The following is a 24675-nucleotide window of genomic DNA, read 5'->3' on the forward strand; positions in this document are numbered from 1 at the left end:
TGAATCTATGGGATAGAAACTATTAATGTCCCCATTTTGCAAGAGAAGCTCAGAGAGATGAAGTAACTTTCTACCCTGAATCAGATGGTGGTAAGTAACAGATCTAGAATGTAAGCATGGGTTTGCTCAGCTTCAGAGTTGAGTCTTTCCACAGCCTTCCTCTTGCTGGTACATTTTTTGAGAACCCCTTACTCCCAGGGAGATTGTTTCTCCCACGTGAAGGAAAGAAAGGCAGCTCCTGGCTTCTTCAACTTGATCCTGAGCTGCTTCTGAGGCAGAGGGCAGACCAGACTCCTCTGGCACCTCTGCTTCTCTGCTTTCCTCTTGATTTAGCAGCCAGGATGAAATCATATAAGGTCAGACCTTGGCCATGGAAATCTACTGAGAGGAGGAGGCCTGGATTCTATGGAACAATGGGCAGTTTTAGAAAACAAATACTGCACCATGTATTATCTTTGGGGAGATGTGCTCTTTCTCCAGCTAAGAAAGCACTGCTATTTAGAAACGTAGGCAGACGTGATTCAAATACATGCACCAAAATGACTATATTAAAGGTCATTTTAATATTTCTAAAAGGCTAAAAAAAATGGCACCACCAAGCTCTCCTCTTGCAATCTGATTTGCATTCCCCCGTGGTTTTGCCAGTGCTTTCTTCCTCAAGGTAAGCTCAGGAGCGAGCTTCAAACCATTGTGCGGATGTCTCTGATTTCTAACATGGTAGAGTCCAAACTGTGGCTGAGAATTATGACTGTTTATGCTGCTCAGAGCAGAATAGCTTTTACCTGAGCCACTAGCAGAATAATGTGCATCCATAGACTTTCTCCTCACCTCCACCTCCAGTGCCCCTAAGTACACCCAGCAAAGGGAGGGAGCAGAATTGTTGACTTATGGTTCAGCATTGGTGATAGATAGCCAAAGGATCCAGTTAGCTCTAGGGACTCTCAGGCCCTAGACTGTGCCCACTAGCCAAGTGCCAAAGCTTTGATCATCAGGCTGGCTGTTTAGGCACCTGTTATTGATTTTATTTGAGTAGTTTCTTTTTTCTTTGTCCCAAAGCATTGCCATTTTCACATCTTTCAGTATCATTATTTAAATTATTGGATTTTAGAGCTAGAAGAAAGCACAGATTTCACCTAGACAAGTGGTTATTAATAGTTTCTTTTAATTTGTTTATTTTAAAATTAACATATAACATTGTATGTATTTATATTGTACAACATACTGTTTTGAAGTACATATGCATTGTGGAATGGTTAAATCTAGCTAATTAACAAATGCAGTAAGTCACAGTTACTTTGTGGTGATAATACTTAATATCTACTCTTATCATTTTTCAAGAAAACAATATATTGCCACTAACTATAGTCATCATGCTCTACAATAGATATCTTGAACTTATTCCTCCTATATAACTGTAATTATGTATTTTTTGACCAACGTCTCCCAAACATGCCTCCCCTTTAACCATTCGACCCCTGTTAACCACCATTCTATTATCTAATTCTGAGATTAACTCTTTTAGATTCCACATATGCGTGAGATCAAATGGTATTTGTCTGTCTGTGTCTGGCTTATTTAACTTAGCATAATGTCTTCAGGTTCATCCATGTTGTCACAAAAGACAAGATATCCTTTTTTATGGATGAATGGTATTTTATTTTGTCTATGTACCACATTTTCTTCATTCATCCATTGATAGACACTTAGGTTGATCTTATATCATGGCTGTTGTGAGTAGTGCTGCAATAAACATGAGAGTGCAGAAATCTCTTGGACATACTGGTTTCATTTTCTTTGGATATATACCCAGTAGTCGAATTGCTTGTTCATATGGTAGCTCTATTTTTAATTTTTGAGGAACTCCATACTGTTTTCTATAATAGCCGTACTAATTTACATTCCCACCAACAGTGTGCCTAACAGTTTTTGGACTGCAAGTCTTTTACACATGTGATTAAAGTTCTAGGCAGCCTCTCTAGAAATATGCCTATGCCACAAAATTTTTCATACATTTTGAGGACTTCGTGGACACCTCAGATCCCACTCATGAACCCAAGATGTCCATGGAGTCTCGGTTAGAAATCATTTATCCATGCCAACAACATTTTACAGATGAGAAAATTGAAGCCAAAAAAACTCACGTAGCCAGATAGAAAAAGGAGCCAGGATTAGAACCCAGGACTCTTGATTGTCAGGCCAGATACATTTGCATCAGCTCATCTTTTGCAGCTTTTCTTCTTGTACAGTGATAGCGTAGGGGTTCAAAATTGCTTTATGATCTTGAATTAAAGCTTGGTGCCATGTCCTTGATGGGCACATGATGAAAGTTGACTGAATCAAGCCAGCAGTGATGGTTTTCAGTTCTTCTCCTGCCCTTCTACCTTCTTGAGAAGGAAGCAGAGGCCCACAGAGGACAACTGCCCCACCCAGCCAACTCAACAGGCTAGGGGCAGCCTTGTCAGTTGGTCTGATGACTCCTAATTTAGTGCTCCTCCCATCCCACATAAGTGCCTTGAGCATATTGGATCTCAGTGGGCATATGCACTTTGGGCGAAGCAAGAACTGGATATATGGCACATGAAAAGTGCCCTACAGCACTGATCTCTGTCTTGTATCTGGGCCACAACAGAATTAATCGTATTTTCATGTAGATGATTGATAGGCCATTTTTGTGAGGATTTTCCTAAGTGGCTCATGAAGGTTTGTACCTGTTTGTATCTGTTTTGGAATTCATCTGTCATGTATGTTTCCTCTTATAAAATATCATAATGATGTTTCTTTTTGTCTTTTGCTGTTTTTTTCTACTCCTGACAGTCTGAACTCTCCTTAGTGCAACTAAGAAGTTCTTAGAAGTGATAGAGACAAGGGATGGATTAAGGCAGATTCTGTGGGTTGGAAGGAACGTAGAGTTGAGATTTGGCTCTCACTGGCAAGGGGATACCACCTCCATTTATCCTTCCTCATAGTGACATTCAGGCAGTGGGCTCTCAGGAGCCATTTCTCACAGAAACTAGTGCTCAATAAACAGAAGTTAGGCCTATTTTGTTGTCTGGTCTGAGAAACATCACCAAAGTGTAGTTATCTCCCATCTGGGAGGCACTGCCACCCAGAAAGTTAAACATACAGACATTTTCTTCACTCAGATTGGGGAAAAATAAGCAACAGGCCAATGGCATGGTTTTTTTTTTTTTAGAAAATAGCAATAGAAATTAACGTTTGTAGCCAGGCACAGTGGCTCATGCCTGTAATCCCAGCACTTTTTGGGAGACCGAGGTGGGCAGATCACCTGAGGTCGGGAGTTCAAGACCAGCCTGACCAACATGGAGAAACCCTGTCTCTGCTAAAAATACAAAATTAGCCAGGCGTGGTGGTACATGCCGTAATCCCAGCTACTCAGGAGGCTGAGGCAGGAGAATCGCTTGAACCCGGGAGGTGGAGGTTGCGGTGAGCAGAGGTCACACCATTGCACTCCAGCCTGGGCAACAAGAGCGAAACTCTGTCTGAAGAAAAAAAAAAAAGAAATTAATGTTCATAAGGGTCCTACATGATCTAAAGTGCTTTCCTCATCATCCAAGAAAAAATGAAATTGGATTCATTTTCATTTTACTAAGTGGTATGTATTGTAATCTGAGCCTCTTGATGTTGACAGTGCACACGTAGTCTACATTCTAACTTTCTCATAACCAGTATATTCAGCTTAGTAGAAATCCCCCTTCTCCAGCCACTTAGGCAAAATGAAAATTTGATATAAATAAAAATACTCTTATTTGTTTCTTTATTAGTCTAGAGCTCTGGAACCATGTAACGCAACTTCGTTTTTAAGTTTCCTTCTTTACGTCTTCAAGTTTAAACTTATGGTAATATGGATACTCATCTCAGCTTGTGTTAGGCAAGATGGTTTAGATTTGGTTAGTACCCAAATTATCTGTAGCAACCCATTTCATCAGTCAGCCAATGGCAGTAGTCTCTTGCGGATTTTTGAGTTCATCTTGTAGAAGCACTTGCTTTTCACCTAATGAGTTATTTATTTAACAGATGGCTGCTGCTTTCCTTGGAGGCTATGAATACATCAAATGAGATCTGTTGCCCCTGGCAAAACAGTAAATTGAGCTTGTATTTATGTAGTTGCTCCCAAAGCTAATTGTTGATTTTTTAAACATTTTTGAACAACATAAAATTATCCAAATACTGATAGTTAATTAACCATTAAGTTGGAAGGAAGCAGAGGTATTAACCTGTGTATAGTTTCCTTCTACCAGTAATCATCCCAGGTAGCACTAACTGAGCAGCTACTATCCTAAACTCCCTTTTAAGAGTTTTATCCACATGATCTCTAATCCTCCCAGCCACTTTGAAAGTAGGCAGGGTAAGAAAATAGACTTTGATAAATTACCCCAAGACTATATTGCTATAAATGGTAGATCTACAGCAGCTTTCCCAATGGGTTTATTTTGAGGACAAATTAGTCATTCAGCAATTCTGGGCTTCCTGGAGGTAGCTGAGATTTAGACTGGGAGTACTGTCTTTATCACAGGCTGTGAGCAGGGTATAATCATTTCATCTAGCGGGTTTTATAATTCCCTGTCTAAATGAGAGTATTGATATGAAATGCACGAAGCTGCTTCAGTCGAAGTTGTCCTAGACTGCTGTTCTGTGGCATGGTGGCATCAGCATTATTTTAATGACCTTGACCCACTCTGACTATTTGATGTGAATTTTTGTATACCCGGTTGTTTGCCTTTCTCCAGCCATTGGCCAATTAACTCATTGCCCAGGTTTGAGCCCAACTTCCTTATGGGAGCCCAGAATTGCTGAATGTGTCTGGTTGGTACTTGAAGATGAGGAATAGTATATTAGCTGTGGAAGCAGGAGAGTGTATGGTTTGCCTCCCAGAGGAGTGGCTCCATTATGGTGGGGCTAGTGAGCTCTAGCTCACAGCTTCTCCTTCCCCTTGCATGAGATAAACATCCCTGGGTTCCCAGAACTCATTATTGTCAGTTGATTCTTGTCCTCAGGCCCATGCAGAATGGCAAGTGCCAAGGTCAAGTCTGCTGTGCTTTGTAAAAACAGGCTGAAGGCTTTGTGCCTTAACTAGAGAGGAGCCTGACTCCCATGGGCGAGCTTATTTGAGAATGAATCTTTGAGTGGACAGAGAAATGCAGGCATGTTATTGTCTACTTACTCTGGCTCCAAAGTGACTGCCACCTGCAACTTTGGAGACAGTGCATTGGAAATGGCAGAGAGCACACACTGGTCTAACAGCCAGAGAATGTGACCAAATTACTATAGTTAGAGGTACATGTCTCTCTCTCTCTCTCTCTCTCTCTCTGTCTGCGTGTGTGTGTGTGTGTGTGTGTGAGATTGTGTGTGATGAAAACTATAAGGTCTGACATCAGTATAGGCTAATGAGTTCTTTCTATTGAGCTTCTAATAAGTTCTAGGCACTGGGCTAAGTTCCTTACTACACTTTATTCTAAGTTTTACTATTAATCTCCTGAGTGTGGTAGTTTTATCCTCATTTGACAGATGAAGAAAGTGAGCCTCAAGCAGATAGACACTTAATTTTGGAAAATAGCTAATAAAAGGGGGTCCAGGATTCCTGTTCACCTCTATCTGCCCACAGGGTTGGTGCCACTACCACAGGTATAAAGACCAGGTGAGTTGTAATCATCACTCTATTAGTGGTAACCCTGTTGCCTGGGGTTTTCTGTTCATTAGTGTTAGAGGATTAGCAGTTTCTTGGAGGAGGAGGGGAATATTACATCCTGCATTCCTAATTGATTTACCAGTGAGAAGGATAATTACTTTCAGGCTACCCTGCAGAAATATAGTGGGAATTACCAGTGAGATTCTTACAGTGAGCAAGCTGCTTTTGTCAAGCTGTTCGAGAGGCACCGCGTGTGTGGTCGGAGGCTGGTTATGCCAATGTCGCTCTCTGGATACAACACATAACCCTGAACTATCCTTAAAATGCTGGAAAACCTTTAACCAAAACATAGCACAGAATTTTAAAATACCAGACTCCCAAGATAGTTGGAGGGTCAGGGAAAGTAAGTGGCAGGGTAACACATTTTCAGTCCACAAATATTAAAATCTCTTACACTAAAGTAAGGCCAAAAAGTGGAAAGGTAATTTTAGGCTGTTGAACAATCTTTTAAAAATGTCTACCTCTGAGCAAAGTATGTTGTGAGGGAGGGAGTTTCCTGCTTTCAGAAATGTGCAATTCACCTGGGCAGACAAGATGCACCGAAGAAAATGACTGCTACATAGACCTAGGTCTCAAATTCGGATGCATGCAGGGGCCAGAAGATAATGGCAAGGAAGATGTGGGCCAGGTAGAGACTTGGAAGCCCCTGTGTAAAGGGCCTTTTGCCATTAGGCTCCAAATGACTGTTGTCATGTGAAAATGAGGGCCCAGCATAGCCAGTTATTGTTAACATCCTTGCTATTATGTTCTGAGTTTTAAAGAGATTTTTCTATATAGATTTTAATATGAAACATCCGTGTTTTGAAATATTTAGGAGGTGGAGTTCAGGGTTTGGGGGCTAACAGGCTGTACCAAATCTACTGTTATCCCTGTTTCCAATTGGCAGCATGTGGCATATTCAGAGTGGTAACTAAGACTGTAGGTGAAAAGTTGGTATTTGCAAAGTGGTCTTTAGAGTCACAGGAGAACACTTCGTAGACTCTCTTGCTGGGGACCTGCACTGATACCCTTATATGTGTGAGAGATAAACTAAGTCAAGTGTGGCTTACAAAGATTTCCCTTTGACTCAGAGGAAGCACATGGTTGATCCTTCAGTGCAAAGGGACTTTTTGTGTCATTGTAGGGTAAGACCACTAGAGTAGGGGTAGGAGGCAGGTGTCTGCTTTCTGCTTCTGGTTTTGCCCGTGAGCAACTCAGTGTCTTTATATAGGCCACTTCCCTCCCAGGGCTTTCATTTCTCTATTTGTATAATGGCAAGTTTATGTTCTATGCTTTTTGAAGCCCCTTCCAGCTCAGATCGTCTGGATGGCCACCATTTAGACAGTGTTTTTCAGAGGGCTTTGCGGTACCATGTGATGATCCACATTTAATTTCTGTGGCTCATTGGATAGCCAGTTGGGAAGTCCTTAGGAAGTGTAATCCTCATAGCTCTTAGTTATATGACTACATGTTGGCTGGCCAAGCCCTTAGGAAGTGTAATCCTCATAGCTCTTAGTTATATGACCTACATGTTGGCTGGCCAAGCCCTGTTACCCAGGCTATCTTTTCTGAAGTTACAGTTCCTTGGTCAAAAGGTGGGTCCCTGAAACACACTGGCTCTGCTGGTAGAAGTCAGAGCAGCAGCACTACTTGCTGGCACAATTAAGGGTTCTATCAGCATGAGCCAATGCAACTTCATAGGAGCATCACACGCATTACCCAGGGACGCTTAGCCCTCCTCCTGCAGGCAAGGGAGTTAGAGACGCTGCCTGTTCTGGTAACCCATAATAGAGGACACCAAGTGTTGCAATAGGGAGTGGGAGCTTAGCTCTGCTGTACCACACTCCCCCCTTCATGGCCATTGACTTAATGACACATCAACCAGACATCTCTCCTCTGTGAGCCTTTCTTTTTCTCTTCGTAACATGTGCATAATAACCTGTCTGTTAAGGAGCAAAGAAGTCTCTGTTAGTGCTAGTATCTGTTTCTATTCATAAAGGCAACAAGTGTCTATGATAATAATGACAATGACAGTAAAAATAATAATACAAGAAGGAGCTGGAGTTTTTTGAGAGTTTGCTATGTGCTGAAAATTATCCTAAATGCTTCCAATGAATTAACTCATTTAATACTTCAACAGAAACTCTATGATGTTGCCACGATCATCATGCAATTTACAGATGATGGACATTTGGCACTGAGATGTTAGCCATTTGCTCAGATTTGCTGCTGATGGTCATGTGCCTTGGTCTAATATGCTCATTTAACTCGTTTCCATTCATATTTAATACTTAGACTCACTGCATATTGGAGCTTAAAGGGCTCTCGGAGACTGTGCAGACCCTCATTGAACAGAAGAGGCCACTCAGGGACTTGTCTGAGGTCATAGAGTCACTTGCCTCAGAGCTGGGGCTGGAGCAGTTTACTGACTCCTAGTCTAGTATTCTCTGCCAAGCCCATAAGGCTGGTGACAGCTGGAGAATTCTGATCTGATAGAGAACCTCGACTGAGAATAATGTGAGCACATATATGAAGTGGTAGGAAAATAGCATTCCACGTCGGTCCTGCTGAATGTCAGTTGTGTCTCTATGGCTTACAGAGATATCCACAGCCTCTCAGTACTCCACTCTCAAAGCCCAAAGGGTATTGCAGCTGGAATCTCATTTCAAATGAACCTGGGTGGGAAACCAAGGACTTGCATTCAAAACTGCCCAGAATGGTTGAGCAGCATGACAAAGGCCAAATGGCTTGATAAAGAAACAAGAGGCTGGGTCCCTGGGAGGTGAGCTATCTGGGAAAAGAATCAGGATTTCTGTTTTAAGCCTTTCTGTTAACTAGCTGTATGGCACTGGGAAGTCATTTAAATTCTCTGATCCTCACCTTCTCAATTTGTAAAATGGGGATAAAAGATCACTTACCTGTCCCCTCCTTTCAGAAGCATAACTAGCATGTTAGATATATTTGCATGGGAGGGTTGTTAGCATTTTTTTATGAATTGTTCTTAATACTGTCCACTAGCTCCCATGCCTGGCCAGCAAAATGCTTTAATTAAAAAAAAAAATTACTTTAAGTTCTGAGATACATGTGCAGAACGTGCAGGTTTGTTATATAGGTATACATGTGCCATGGTGATTTGCTGTACCTATCAACCCGTCATGTAGGTTTTAAGCCCTGGCTGCATTAGATATTTGTCCTAATGCTCTCCCTCCCCTTTCCCCTGACAGGCCCCGGTGTGTGATGTTCCCCTCCCTGTGTTCATGTGTTCTCATTGTTTAACTCCCACTATGAGTGAGAACATGCGATGTTTGATTTTCTGTTCCTGTGTTAGTTTGCTGAGAATGATGGTTTCCAGCTTCATCCATGTCCTTGCAAAGAAAATGAACTCAAAATGCTTTAATTTTTAACTGTAGAACACATGACTCGGTTGTCTTTTTCTCTTTTTTAAGAAAAGTAAATGCCGAATTAGGGGAATTAACATAGGCATGTTGCCTTATGTTAGAATGACCAGGTTAAACCACTTAATTTTTTTGTCCAAGGCAAACATGATATAAGGAATATGCACTACCAGAATAACTCCCCCTGGTGGCAGAAACCATGCTCCAAGCCCATCTGAGTTGCTGACTGCTTTTTGCCACTTTTCAATGGGCATTGCCCTGATAGTGTGAATCCCATCAATTCAGCAGATGAGTGGGGAAATGAATATTTTCCCCCAAACCTTTAGGCAAAAGTAGGTTTTTGTTTGTTTGGGGCTTTTGGGTTTCTTTTTCCTCATTTGTTTTTCACTTTTAAATCTTGAATGTTATTATTGAAGGCTGCAGGTATGGCAGGCAATGAGCAGGTGAAGAACCAATGGAAAAGTGTCCCAAAACTGACATGTTAGCTAACAGGCTTCTGAATGAATTGCTGTGGTCCACAGAGGAGGCTGGAGAAGGTAGCAAGGAGATGCTGTATCAGTTACTACAGCCTTAAAACAAAGTTGGTGTCTCTTTGGACTTTCAAATTGCTCTATGCAGCTTATTTTATTTTTGTTTAATCAAATAAGAGAGCCTTTCCATGGCAAAAAATAAAGAACATATCTAGGAAAAAATAAGAGTTGTAATTTTGTTTGAAAGAAATAAGCTACTGAAACAGAAAGATTGTTACTACTGGGATGGAGCTGGCATCAAGATTGCAGACTGGAAGCCAGGGTCCGGCTGCCTGGCTGTGCCTTTAGTGCTGACCGCAGTGGCTGCTGGGCCTCCCCTCTTGAGCTGTGAGCTGCCTGCTTTCAGGCTTCCTTGGAGAGGATGCAGCTCCCAGAGGCTTGGATTTTTAAAGAGCCTCATGTCCTGCCTTATCCAGGAGGCATGCTGCCACTTTCTCTTTCCCCATCTTCTTCCTTGTCTCTTAAAACCAGACTTGCTGACTGCCTGAGAAAGACTGATTGTTCTGCTAATGGAGAGAAATGGTCCCACTTTTGTTAATTCACAGCCATCTCATTTTTTTCTGCTTCATAAATTAACATAGTTACCAAGCGGCTAGAGCAGTGTTTTGGAGATGGGTTTAGGGGAAAATGTGTGAAAGGAAGAAGTAAAAAAAAAAGGAAAAGAACAAAACATGAACCAAACCTCCCTCATTTACTGATTCCACGTCCAAATGTTTTTCTTCTTGGTGTATCCAGAAAAATAACTAGAAAAGACCCCTTGTACCCCAAAAGGGAAAGTATCAGATCCCATTAGGGCTAAGAAAGCAGAAAGGAGAATCAATGAGGGGACAGACACCGGTCTAGGAGTTTCCATCTGCCTTCGCAAGTGTGACCCAGCAATGGAATGGCTGTGAATGTACTTCCATTCAAACTCATCACTTAAAGGAAAAAGAATCTAGAGTAATTCTTGGAAATTCAGTCTTAAGTCACAAAAGTCCCTTTCTCAGCAAATATATGTATATGGTTCTTTGTATAAATTACTGCAGTGTGCTCTGGCCAAGAATTTATTTAAAGGCTCATTAAAATGATTACTAGTTTTTTCTTTTGCATTTTATTTGAAAATGGGAAGAATATAAACCTATAGCCTGGCTCTTCTCCAAAGTGCCCTTTAGGGTTTGCGTCGAGTATATCATAATTTTTTTAAAAATAAAGATAATAATGATTTGCATTAAGATTATCCAGACATTTTAAAGGAATAATAAAAATTAGTCACTTAGTGTACTTTTTAGGGGCTTATGTTTGCTCAATATCTTTTAAAATTTTTATTTCTATTGTTGAAGTTTTTATGTGTCTGTATGTGTGTATATGTGCATCTAGGTGTGTATAAAACATTTTTCACAAAGTATTATGAAAACTTGAGAGTTAAGAAATATGAAAAAATGCCTGTTCCTCTTCCGTGTGAACTCTGATTTGGGCTGAACCAAGGATTTAAGGAAGCTTATATTCCTGGATGGCCACATACAATGCTGGTTCCATCTCACTGCCTGGCTCATTTAACCATCATAGTTGCTCAATAAAGCCTCTGAGAAGGGATTCCATTCGAGGTTAAATGGCAGCCAAGGACACACAGTAATTGTTTAGGCAGAGCCAGTGATAGGAGCAGGAAAATCAAGGGTGCAACCCAAAGGAGAGGTCATTGATCTATATCTTGAGAGAGTCAGGCTGGATAAGAGAAAATAACAACACAGTGAACATTGATGGGGGCTTCTAAGCCAGGCCTGAAGGACCAGTGGAGATCATGGGAGTTTTACACTTTGAAAGCCTTTAAAAAGAAGACAGCAAGCTGAGCACGGTGGCTCACACCTGTAATCCCAGCACTTTGGGAGGCCGAGGCAGGTGGATCACCTGAGGTCAGGAGTTCAAGACTAGCCTGGCCAACATGGTGAAACCAAGTCTCTACTAAAAGTACAAAAATTAGCCAGGCGTGGTGGTGGGTGTCTGTAATCCTAGCTACTCGGGAGGCTGAGGCAGGAGAATCGCTTGAACCCGGGAGGTGGAGGTTGTGATGAGCCGAGATCGTACCATTGCACTCCAGCCTGGGCAACAGAGCAAGACTCCGTCTGAAAAAAAAAAAAGAAGACAGTGTGTATCCAAGTCTAGAAGAGTGAATGCAGCACCAAGCTTGAAGAAAGATGTCATGCTGTGGCATAATCAAAGCTGGTAAAAGGTAGAGGCAAAAATCAGGCAGAATTTGGAAGAAATTTTGGGATTTGGAAAAGGAGGGAAAGGAAAGGGCAATCTGATAAGGTAATGAGAGTATAGAGGTTTTAAGCATGTGGGTTTTAGCAGTTTCAAGTTGGGAGAGAGAATAGTGTACGACTAGATATTATAGACTCCCAAAAGCCCAGGGATGGAGTTAGGACTCAGGGCAGAAGGACCTGGGGAGCCATAGCAGGCTTCTGAGCAGGGGCTTGAAAGCATGAGACCTGTGTCTCAGGAAGGCTGGCGACCAGCCTCTCAGACTGATGAGATGCCTGTGTTAAGCATCCCACTCTGTCCTCTCTTCTCGCATGCACTGCCCTCACTAGACCTTCTGGGTGTGTTTTCTGAACATCACAAGCAAGAGCAATTTTAGCAAAGTGCTTGGGAAGGCAGGGTGATGTGTTCTTCCTAATGTTCCAATGCACAGCCATATAGCAAATGGATCTCACTGCCCCTGAGGTAGAGATATCTGTAACAAATACAATCACCACCACTGGTGAAAGAAATGACTCGATTTTTTTTTTCTTCAACCAAGCAGAGAGATTGCTACTGGCACGCATGCCTCCTCGCCCCCAGTTCATGCCCCCATTACCAGCCCAAGGTCAGAATGACAGACCTCAGCACTTGGTACACACTCTGCTGGTGAGCGTGTCTGGGCAATGAGGGGCAGGTGTCCTGGGATCCTCGGGTCTGCCAGATGGCTCAGGGGTGGGTTTGAAGCCAGCAAGTCTCTGTCCCCACATGTTGGGGTCTGAGCTGGCAGGGAAGTCTGAGACATTGGCCTCAGTGACAAATGAAGGCCTCGGTTAGTGCTGCAGCCCTATGTCGAGGGCCTCCTGAGAGCAGATGCAGACAGTCAGCCCTGTCATCCCACAGCATGAATCTAACTCTGAGAAATGGCTTGGGCTATCTTATGATGACCAAACAGAGGAAAGAAATGAATCAGAGAGGACAGAAGTATAAGAAATGCATGTGATTATCTCCTTGGCAGGGCAGCCAGAGGTAGGAAAAGTGGTGGTCAGTTTAGAGCTCCTTAATTATTCCTGGTTTCCCCCAGGGCCCAACGAGGTAGTGTGATGTGCAGGAAAGAGCATGCAGCTCATGCTTGAGTTGCTGTGTGACCTCGAATGTATTACTTGACTTCTCTAAGCCTTAGTTGTTTAATCTGTCAATGAGGCTCACAATAGTATTTTATAAAACAAAACAGCTTTAACAATTAAATAGCATAATGTATATAGAATACCTGGCAGAGAGTAGGTATGACTGGCTTTTCACCAGTTAAATGAGCCTCTCCTCGGCTTTCCCCCCTGCTCAGTGACACCTCCCAGTTCCTAGGCACTCCATATCAATGTAGCTGGCTTTTCTATTCTGGGAGAAGGAATCTATACTTCTTTATATCAGCAAATATATAGAAAAAGTTATTTCAACTTCCAAAATGAAAACAATAACAAACTCCTCCTGCATCCCTCCTGTTTCATCATTTATTTACCCATCTGCCTGTGGGCTCTGTAGCAGGCAGGGCCCAGTGGCCCTGAGCTTCAGGTGCATCCCAACACTGAGTTGGTCCCAAAGGTTCCAAGCCCTAGACAGCCCTCAGCAACGGGCCAGCCCCATTGTCTCTGGGCTTCAAGCTGGCCCCTGGGGACACAGGCTCTAAGCCTATCCCAGCAGACTCAATCAACAGGTCCATCAATGTGGATCCAGGCTGCAGGCCTGCCAGCCTAAGGACTCCAACAGCAAGCCCACCCATGGACCATGCTAACCAGTTCTGCCCAGAATCTCTGGATGGCATGACTGCTAAGGGAATTTCCCAGACAAAGCCAGCATGCAAAAACTGGAATAAGTACCTATTTTTTTCAGTTACACAGACACCAAAATATAGCCACAAACATCAAGAACAAACAGGGAAACATGAAATCACCTCATTAAAGGGACAAAATAAAGGACAGTGACTGATCCTAAAGAAATGGACATGTATGAATTGCCTGACAAAGAATTAAAAATAGCTGCTTTAAGGAAGTTCCATAAATGTCCAGAAAATGGCAGAGAAATAATTCAATGAAATGAAGAAAACGATAAACGATCAGAATGGGACATTTAACAGAGTGATTGAAATAATAAAAAAATCAACCAGAAAGAACAGTAATTGCTAACATTGTGCATTGTTCTAATAAAAAAAAAAAGGTATAAGGTAAATACTGTTATTCTTAATTTGAGAGAGGACACATTGCAGCAAAAAGACTAAAGCTTTCCAGTTGGGCAGTGGCCAAGTCAGGTTTTGAAACCAGATTGTCAACTTTTAAACATATGCTTCATAGTAATAATAAAAATAAAAGAAAAATTAATACTGTGTGTTATTGGTCTCTCCTGGCTTAGATGGGTACCATGACTCTCTAGAACATCTCTTTATAAATCCGTGAAAAGGAATATAGATGTGGAAAGGGATGTGTTTCCTTCTAGTCCAGCAATGCCATGGCTCCATGCTGAGAAGTTCTGAAAAATATTCCCTGCCGAGAGAAGAAGTCACGGGAGTTGCTGAGTTTTCTGAAACATAGGACAAACAATACACTGGGGTTGATGGGGGCAGTAAATAGCCTTTGGAAAATGCCTTAGTGTTCAATAATTCATAAGAGTAAGCATCAGTGCCAAGCACTGGCATTCCCACTTGGAAGCCCCCATAGGGCAGGGGCTGGCTGGGTTGCTGAGGGCCTCTTTTCACTTGGCCAAGAAGCTACTTTGTTGATATCCTTACTCTGCCTCTTAGCAGCTGGGGGCTTAGGCACATCATTAAATACTTATAAGCTTCTCTTTCCTCCTCTGTGTAATCGGGATGATACTAGTACCCATCTCCTTAGCTGATAGAAGGATTAAATGAGAAATCTTTGCAAATACTTAGTGAGTGGCCAACCCGTGGTACCCTGTAAGTAAATACTATTTATTATTACTCTTGTCATCATTGTAATCTCAGGACAATGGGCCCTTGAAAACGGGATAATTCCATGTTTGATCTACCCATTTATGATGGACACTCAGCCTGGGCAATTATTGCCCTTATTCAGGCATCTGGTGAGCCTTTGGAGAAATGTGGAGCTGACAAGTGACTGAAAGTTTGTCTGGTTTAAAGCTCTCATTAAATTGATGAAGAAACTGAATCTCAGTGGGGGGAGTCCCTTATTCAAAGTTACACAGCCACTTGATGGCAGAACTATGATTTTGGAGATCAGGTGTCTGGCTTCAAGCCCAGTATCTTCCTATTAGATTACACAGAAAGACACTGCACATTACAGGCAGAGCTGGGCAGCTAGGTAGCTACAGAAGACCCTGGCATTAGGGCGCTTTGAGGTTCTCTTATCTTTGTTCAGTAAACCTAGGGTTTCCAGGGCACTGGCAGCAGAAACGGCCAGGTCAGGCTTTCAAATCATGTGACTCTGGTGGGGAAACTGCCCAAGGGTATAAATAAGGTCTTAAATAAGACCTTTAAGGCTAAGTTGTACTCAGAGCAACCAAAGGCAGCAACCTCAAAGGAGAGTCTGAGTCAGGGTTGAATAAAGAGAGAAAAAGTCCAAATTGGAGAATGTCTGTTGATACTCAAAGGCTGAGAAAAGACTCCAAACAGAAATTTCAACCTCTAGAAAGGCTCCAGAAAGACTGGAACCAACTTAGGTGATAGACTGTAAGACAGGCCTGAGAATAGTGTTCAGGACTGAGACTAGGAGGCTATTGACAGCCTGTTTTTATAGGGCAACTTTTGCTTATGCAGGGACAGTAGCAGGAGAGGCACTTGACTGATTAAAGCAGTTAGGCCAGGCCAGACAAGAAGGACAGTCACAAAAGAAGAGTAGCACGAAGATAGGATGCAATTATCCAAAGTGGTCTTTGGCCTGAACCTCAAGTCTTAAATCATCCCAGGGGAGGCAGTGGCAGCATAGATATGCATGAGAGATTTCCTGACTCCACTCTGGACCTTTGGAAAGGAGTGAGCTGATGTCAGAGCAGAAACTTAGTGTGCACGTTAGCTCTGGAAACTCAGCTTGAAATAATGAACTGCTGGCTTCCTGGTCTCAGCCGCCCTGCCTTGATGCCAAATCACAGAACATCAGCATTCTATAGCTCAAAGGAGATCAGCCTTGCAGACCCAAGGTTGTAAAAAGTTATTTTTCTTGGAAGATTTTCTTGGCATTAATAGTTTCTAGAGAACCCGTCTTGCCTCAGCTGGACCCTAAGCAAATTGTAAATGATTTGGAGCATTCCCTACCACTCTCTTCTCTGAAGTAGCTATAAAGATTGTTTCTCTTTAGTCTCACGGCTGCTTGCATGTGAATGTATGCATGCTGAGTGTACCCTGAAGTCAGGGCTGGCACATGGGCCTGAACTATCAACCCCTGGAAGTGAGGGAGAAAGAAGTGGTGAGGAAGTAGGCTGTACCACAGTTATCCCCTCAAAAAGTGACACAGTTAGAACTTTCTATATATCTTCAGGAATCACCACTTTGATCTTGCCAATCCTTACTCAGAAACTTTCAACAGCTTCCAGGTGTCCACAGGAGAACATCTACGTCATTAGTCTGGTGTTAATGTGGTTCTGTCTACGTTGTGTGATTCTCAGCTTACGTGTTCAGCCTTTTCTTTGTCCTGCTCTATAGTGTTAGTTCTATGCTTTGAACAAGTTTCATTTTAACTTTTAATTTTTATTTTTTAGAAATGAGGTCTGTCTTTGTTGTCAAGCCTAGAGTGCAGTAGAGCGATCATAGCTCACTGCAGCCTTGAATTCCTGGGTTCAAGCAATCCTCCTACCTCAGAGTCAAGAGTAGCTGGGACTACAGGTGCACTTACCACTCCCAGCTATTCTTTTTAATTTTCTTTTTCTTTTGTTCTTTTATTTATTTATTTATTTATTTATTTTTAAAATAGAGACAGGGTCTTGCTTCGTTCCCCAGGCTGGTCTTGAACTCCTGGCTTCAAGTAATCCTCCTGTGTTGGCCTCACAAAGTGATAGGATTACAGACATGAGCCACTGTGCTGGCCCCCTTGGACAAGTTTTAATTGTTCCATACCTCAGGCTACTTTCCATAAAATAGGAATCATAATACTTCCCTAGATCAGCAGTGATGCTTTGGCTCTACAAGATACAGAAAACTCTGCCTGAAATGGAAGCATAGGAAACATATGAGTTCATGTGATAGAGTCTCAGGGTAGGTAGCTCCAGGTTGTTAATTCTTTGGTTCAGTGACATCATGGAGGACAATGTCCTTTCTATCTTGCTGCTCTGCCTTCTAGAGCATTGGTCTTTGTCCTCTGGCTATTTTTTTTTTTTTAATAATGGATGACAAGATGGTTACAGAGGTTCTAGCATCACACCCAGACAGAAAGTAAAATGTACAGAAGACGAATAGGAGACAACACATTTTCAGATGGAGGGAACTGCTTCCAGAAGCTCAGAGCTCCCAGCAGAGTACTATGTGTGCATCATGTCAGGACAGGGTAAACCAGGGGAGACAGAGTGGGGCCCAGCCTCCTCTAAGCACAGGCCCACACAGAGAGGGATACTGTAACAAAATACAAGTTCTGTTAGGAAGGTAGAAAGAGGTGCATTGATGGAAGTTATATAGGCAACCACCAATGCCTGCTGCACTGCCTTATAAGGTTCATTTGAGAATCAAGTGACACGAGCTGTGTAAATCATGTAAATGTTAACATCTCTGCTATTTATTATCATTCCCATCTTTATGCTGGGTCTCCCACTGATGCTGGGTCTCCCGTCTATCAAAATCTTATTCCTCTTTCAGTGTTCAGCTTAAATCTTCCTTCCTTTGTTGTCTTACTCTGTCGCCCAGGCTGGAGTGCAATGGTGCAATCTTGGCTCACTGCAACCTCCACAACCCGGGTTCAAGAGATTCTCTTGCCTCATCCTCTCGAGTAGCTGGGACTACAGGCATGCACCACCATGCCTGGCTAATTTTTGTACTTTTAGTAGAGATGGAGTTTCACCACGTTGGCCAGGCTGGTCTCGAACTGACCTCAGGTGATCTGCCTGCCTCGGCCTCCCAAAGTGCTGGGATTACAAGCATGAGCCACTGTGCCCGGCCTTCCTTTTTGAAATTTTCCCAGACACCCCACTATTTCACTCCTATTTTTAACCCCAGATGAAACTTCTGTCCCTAATTCCCAAAGCTCTATGGCAGCCAATGGATTGATTGCATCAAAAAACATAACGGAACTTGAGTAATATTGAATCCCAGACCTCATCTACCATGGAGATTCTGATTCTACAGGTCTGGGAAAGGTTAAGGCTATGTATGAGACAATAGGTCTAGGCATTAATGATGTATAATCAGGTTTGGAATAATTTTTGAACTTAGTATCTGGGCTTTATGGACTGCAAAGGTAGCAGATAACTTTTCAAGTTTGGTGTTTAAAGAGCAGGGACAGTATCTTGTATGTTTTTGTGTCCCTGAGTGTTGCTTAACACACAGCCTGGGCACATTTGTACAGTGTCAATAATTTTAAAAGTTGTGTTTTTACTGAACCTTTTGAGTGAGAGGATTTAAAATTTTTTTTCAGACTCTTTCTGGATGTGCACATAAGTGCACTCATTTTATCCATACCTCTTGTATTCTAAGACTTACAACCAAAAAATGTTTACTGGTTTACTCCTTTACCACTTCTTGCCAAAGAGGTAGACCAGCCTGCCTCCTTATGCTCAGATTCGGTCTTTCTGTCAAGAGTTTCCATCCTCCTTTTGGAATTATAACCAAGTTAAAAAGTCTGACTGTGATTTCCTTTAAGATTGCAGAGGTGGACGAAGTCAAAATCGACTTAATACTATCTGTGAAAACAGTCAAGGCTGGGAAGGGGCATTTTTTGCACTGCTTTCCTTTAGCAGTGGTGATTTTAGCAGTGAGTTATAGTACATGCAGTTGGAGTTGAAGGACACAGAGAGAGATTCTGAGCAGCAGAACATTCAGTTGGTCCATGAGTATTTTCTAAATGTCCGTGGGGAATGTTGGCTTGTTTGGGTACTGAGGAGGACTATTAAGCAACAGTAAATAATAGCCCATGACATTCTTACTGTGTGCCAGAGACAGGGCCAATCATCGTATGATTACTTCTCAGAGCAGTCCTTTGACCCTTGTGAGTTAGGTATTATAATTATCCCCATTTTGCACCTGTTCAACTGAGGCTAAGAGGTTAAAAACTTACCTCACTAGGAAGCTGATGACCTAGGTTATGAACTCAGATTTGATTGACTCAGGATTTCAGGCTCTGACCCACTGAACTCTATTGAGTTCTAGAAAGCATGTATCACTGCTTTCAGCAGATTTGGAGTCTATTTCATTAGATCTCAACTCTGGCTGCTCTTTAGGATTACCTGGAGGAGCTTTAAAACATACCCATGCTCAGGCCTCAGCCAAGGAGATGTTTAAATACATCTAGGGTGGGGTCCAGGGTTGGCAATTTATAAAGCTTTTGAGGTAATTCTATTGTACTTCCAGCATCAAGAACCATGGGTCTAGTTGGAGTGAAAAAAATTCATTCATCCATCAAATTTTATTTAGTGTCTTTTGTGTCCCGGGTCTTTGCTTTTCTGGAGTCATTCCCAGGAGAGTGATAAGCGTTGCAAGTCACAAGAGGAAAGAGGCACTGATTCTGCCCGGCAGGTCTAGGAAGCTCAGAAGGAAGCTATATTGAAGCAGAGTCAACACATCAGTAGAGGTTTGCTGAGGACTAATGGTGGGGTGGGTTGGGGAGGGTTTTCTGGGCAGAGGAAATAGCACATGCTGTAGCATAGAGTTGTGAGAAGGTAAGGTGTGTTCAGGAAGCTGCAAAAGGCTTGGTTTGGGTGGAGTGAAAGCACTTGTGATGTCGTGGCAGAGGAGGAGGGAAAGTGGTTAGGGACGATGTGAGCAAAGGTGTTGGGCTCAGTACAGGGCTCAGGAGTTGAGATTTTGTTTCTTGAGAGGAGTCATTGCATCAGGTCTGTGTCCTAGAAAGTCCCTTGGGAAACGGGGCAAAGGCTGGATTTAAGGGAAAGGTAAGATTGATAGAATCCAGTATGACATTGCTTTGCAAAAGCAAAAAATATTTTTTGCCACCTGAAGGCCTAATCATGACAGTTTTACCAGTAAATTAATCTATTATACATTCATATGATGGAACATGATAGAATGATTAAAGATTATGTGTATTGACATGGAAAGCTATTCATTATATGTATGTTTAAAAAGACAGGTTATAGAACTGTATGTCTGAAATGGAGCAAGAAAAAAGATGGCTAACATTGTGTTGTAGGGAAGAGATGACAAGGACCTGGACTCCTACAGTGTAGAAGGAAGGTATGGAGGGGCCAGCTGTGAAAATGCTAGAAAAGTGGGATCAACCCAAATTAGTGTTTGGATGTTGGGATAAGAAAAGAAAATTTTAAGGTGGGGTTCCGAGGATTTCAACTTGAGTGGCTGGGTAAATGAATGAGAGCTGGGGAACTGGGCATATTAACAAAACATAGATGGACTGCAGAGAGACAGGTGTGTGAATGATAATCAGTTCGATTGGGGCATGCTGAGTTTGATACTGTGGGACATCCAGGGGAAAAGGCTGTTAAGCTGTTGGATTTATGTGTCAGGATGTTAGGAAACAGTCTTGAGCTTAAGAGCACAGATAAGTCTCCTTGGCAAACAAAGACGAATTTAACGATAAAAGCTGTTTGGGATTCTTGTTGTTGAACATAGGATCAAATGCAAGTAAACCCAAACTGCTATCAATGCAGCAAACAGTTTTTGGAAACTTTCTCAGTGATCAACATGGTGTCAGGTACAGGGATCACCAAATGAACAGACTTGGTCTCTGTCCAAGGAAACATATCATCTATCAAGTGCTTTGGTAACACAATGGAGGGACTGATTAATCTACCATGAATGTTTAGAGGAAGATGTGGCAGAGGTCACATTTGACTAGGCTTCAAAACAGTGGTCCCCAACCTTTTTGGTACCAGGGACCGGTTTTGTGAAAGACAGTTTTTCCACAGATGGGGGCACAGGGGGATGGTTTCCAGATGAAACTGTTCTATCTCAGATCATCAGGCATTAGTTAGATTCTCATAAGTGTGCAACCTAGATCCCTTGTATGTGCAGCTCACAGGAGGGTTCATGCTCCTATGAGAACCTAATGCCTGATGATCTGACAGGAGGCGGAGCTCAGGCAGTAATGTTGGCCTGCCCTCCACTCACCTCCTGTTGTGCAGCCCAGTTCCTAATAGGCCACTGACCAGTATAGGGGTTGAGGACCCTTGCTTCAAAAGGTAAGTTAGAGTTTGCCACGTGGATCAATGGTTTTTATGCATTCCCATTGCAATTGGACTTCACTTTAGAAATTAAGCAGATTCTAGAAAATGTAGGTGTTAATTTGAATGCCAGGAAGCCGAATATATAAATTCATTAGGAGAGTTCACTATAAAATCTAAGTTTTATTTTAAAAGATAACTAACATAGAATAAGTGTTTTCAAGTCAGTTTAAGTTCTCTTTCATCATGGCCGAAAGCTCACATTACTTTCGCTTACCACGAGGCAAAACAACATTAAATATCTGAGTCAAGAAGGATGGTGCATATGATACGTTTTCCTTCAGTCTAGAGCAAAGTTCGGGTCTTGGAAGGGCAACCCTTCCCCACTCCAGCCAGATGCCTCATTCCCCGTGGCTGAGTCAATACAAAAAGAATGAGTGAGTCAGTTCTTGCTCACCTCAAGGGAGCTTGTTGAAGGTCACTCAGCAAAGTGGTGGCAGAATGCCATTGCTTTATGGACCTTGCCACACTAATGGGCACTTCCAAATGATGCTTCCCCACATGTTTGGCCTCTCTCCTCTGGCAGTGCATGTGTGTGCTTTTACCTTTAATTACAAGGCACAGCAGTGCACAGTGGTTTGGATGCAGGTGCCAGTGGAGATGGAAGCCAGCCAAGTAGTAGACGCTTGACCTGGTGAAGGATGACAGATTGACAGAGTTTAGACTCTGGTATTACCCTTTGATTTTGCTGAAGTTTAATGTGTTTTCGGCACTTCCAGGACTCCCTATGCATCACGAGCCCATTCAGCCTCAGCTTGCTTCTTTCTTTACTGTCGTTAGAGCCTTAAATTTTTGACTGGGAAATAAATACATCAGAGAGACCCAAGCTTTCTCAAGCTGATGTGGTTCTCAGTAGTTAGCTGGTAAATTTATAACCTGGAATGAGGCTGGGCTTCGACATCTTCCAAGTGAATGGCCTTCATTGGTCAGGGAGGAATGCTTTTCAGGGGGAAGTGTTATGTGACAGAATTTGTTTTTATTCAGTCCCTACTCTGATCAAAATCTGCCAGTGACTCCTCATTGCCTGTAGGATTCAGACCAAACTCCACAGCATGGGGTTAAAGCTCCTTCATAATGTACACCCAGTATTTTTGCTTGCCTTATCTCACTCATACTCTTCAACCTTTTTTGAATTTAGATTCCCCATGTTTCCTTTACACTCCTCCAGTAGCACCAGTGCTTATGCCCATAGTATCCTCTTAAAGTGATCCTCCCTAACTTTTTTCCATTTACTTGAATTCTAACCATCTTCAGGGCCCTGTGCAGAAGTCAGTTCCAAGGGGGCCCTTCCTGATCACCTTGGCCCAGTGTTTCCTCCCACATTTCCACCAACATATTATCTTTTAATGTTTCCATCTATATAAATATGGCTAGTTCTGTTATGGCAGGCACTGAGTTTTCCCCATTCTTGTATGCATCGTAGTGCCTGGCATAATGTGTTGCAGGCTGTCAGAGTGCAACATTTTTCTTGCTGCCTTGCGGGGGAAGCCGCGATGCAGGTGAAGGCAGTTCCAGGGTAGCTGGATTGCAGCCACTTGTCAATGGTTCTCAATCTTTCCCTGGACAAGGCCTGTGGAGGGCTAACTAACGAAGAGGTCTTTTGCTTCAGGTTTTATCCCAGCTTCCCAGATCTGCTTTCCTGGTCCAGATGGCACCTGAACTTGGCTACTGCATTCTGGACCCACCTTCTGTGTTCAGCATTCTGCTGGCCTCTCCTGTCACTGCTATAGGATTAATGGCTTCCAGCTGTGATAGTTATACTCTTCCTCTAGCACCCTCTGCCAGAATCCAGAGTCTAGTACCTCTGGCTGGAGGAGACGAGGAAGGAGGAGTAAAGGAGACATTTATGGTGGAATTGATTACTCCCTTTTTGATGCTTTCATCGCACTCTTGTTTACCTCCCTAGCATGTATCTTCCTGTAGCTCAGCCATTTGTCTTTGTGTCTCCTGCTAAGTCGTAAATGCCCCAAGGCCAGAACCATGCATTATCTGTCCCTGCTTACTGGTACCTAACACAGTGCCTGGCACTGGGTTGACATTCATTTCAACTAAGCTGAAATCAGTAAGCAATTACGAAGTCAGAATAACCCACAAAATGTCCAATCAAAGCAGGTGTACTCTCTGCACTCCATAGTGAATTCCCGTGGCTCCTCTTATGACAGTCCTTTTAAGAGAATGTCCAATGGGTCTGAAACTCCTGAACACTGGAGCTTGGAGAGACATTTTTTATCCTTTGGGTGGAATTACCACTGGGGAAGAGGGAGGTCAAGGCCAGCCAAACTGTCCCTGAGACCGTGAAGTAACTGCCCTCACCAAAAACCTACTCAGAAAATGAATTTCTTGATGGGTCTCCAAACTGACTCTGGTCCAAATAGCCCAAGGGCAAGACTAGAAGGGATTTGGGCATGGATTTGTGTTGCTCCACAACACTCGGGTGGGTAAAAGATAAGCCATATTAAACAATCTTTCCATTGAAAAATGAAATCAGGAGCTCGAGCCCTTAATCACTAGACTTATTGATTTATTTCATCTCAGTGATTCTTTTTGGCTTTCTCCCCCATGCCTTTGTTACCGGAAAGGGGTCTGGATCCAGACACCAAGGGAGGGTTCTTGGATGTCATGCAAGAAATAATTTTGGGGTGAGTTCACAGAGTAAAGTGAAAGCAAGTTTAAGGAAGTAAAAAAACAAAAGAATGGCTACTCCATAGGCAGAGCAGCAGCAAGGGCTGCTGGTTGGCTATTTTTATGGTTATCTCTTGATCATATGCTAAACAAGGGGTGGATTATTTATGACTTTTCCAGGAAAAGGGCAGGGAATTTCCAGAACTGAGAGTTCCTCTTCCTTTTCTTTTATATATATATATATATATATATATATATATATATATATATATATTTTATTATAGTTTAAGTTCTAGGGTACATGTGCACAACGTGCAGGTTTGTTACATATGTATACATGTGCCATGTTGGTGTGCCGCACCCATTAACTGGTCATTTACATTAGGTATATCTCCTAATGCTATCTCTCCCCCCTCCCCCCACCCCACAACAGGCCCCGGTGTGTGATGTTCCCCTTCCTGTGTCCAAGTGTTCTCATTGTTCAATTCCCACCTATGAGTGAGAACATGCGGTGTTCGCTTTTTTTGTCCTTGTGATAGTTTGCTGAGAATGATGGTTTCCAGCTTCATCCATGTCCCTACAAAGGACATGAATTCATCACTTTTTATGGCTGCATAGTATTCCATGGTATATATGTGCCACATTTTCTTAATCTACCCTATCATTGATGGACATTTGGATTGGTTCCAAGTCTTTGCTGTTGTGAATAGTGCTGCAGTAAACATACGTGTGCATGTGTCTTTTCAATGAAATAAAAGAGGACACAAACAAATGGAAGAACATTCCATGCTCATGGATAAGAAGAATCAATATCATGAAAACGGCCATACTGCCCAAGGTAATTTGTAGATTCAATGCCATCTCC

At 42.5% G+C, this 24675-nt stretch overlaps 1 protein-coding gene across 1 annotated transcript in view; it reads left to right on the forward strand.

Moving 5' to 3' along the window:
- The window catches only part of SORCS3 (sortilin related VPS10 domain containing receptor 3), a 627364-nt gene that overhangs the window by 276639 nt on the left and 326050 nt on the right, over positions 1-24675 (forward strand). The gene's annotated exons all lie outside the window — the stretch shown is intronic.

This window comes from Gorilla gorilla, chromosome 8, assembly GCF_029281585.2.
Source record: "Gorilla gorilla gorilla isolate KB3781 chromosome 8, NHGRI_mGorGor1-v2.1_pri, whole genome shotgun sequence".
NCBI classification, from domain to species: Eukaryota; Metazoa; Chordata; class Mammalia; order Primates; family Hominidae; genus Gorilla; species Gorilla gorilla.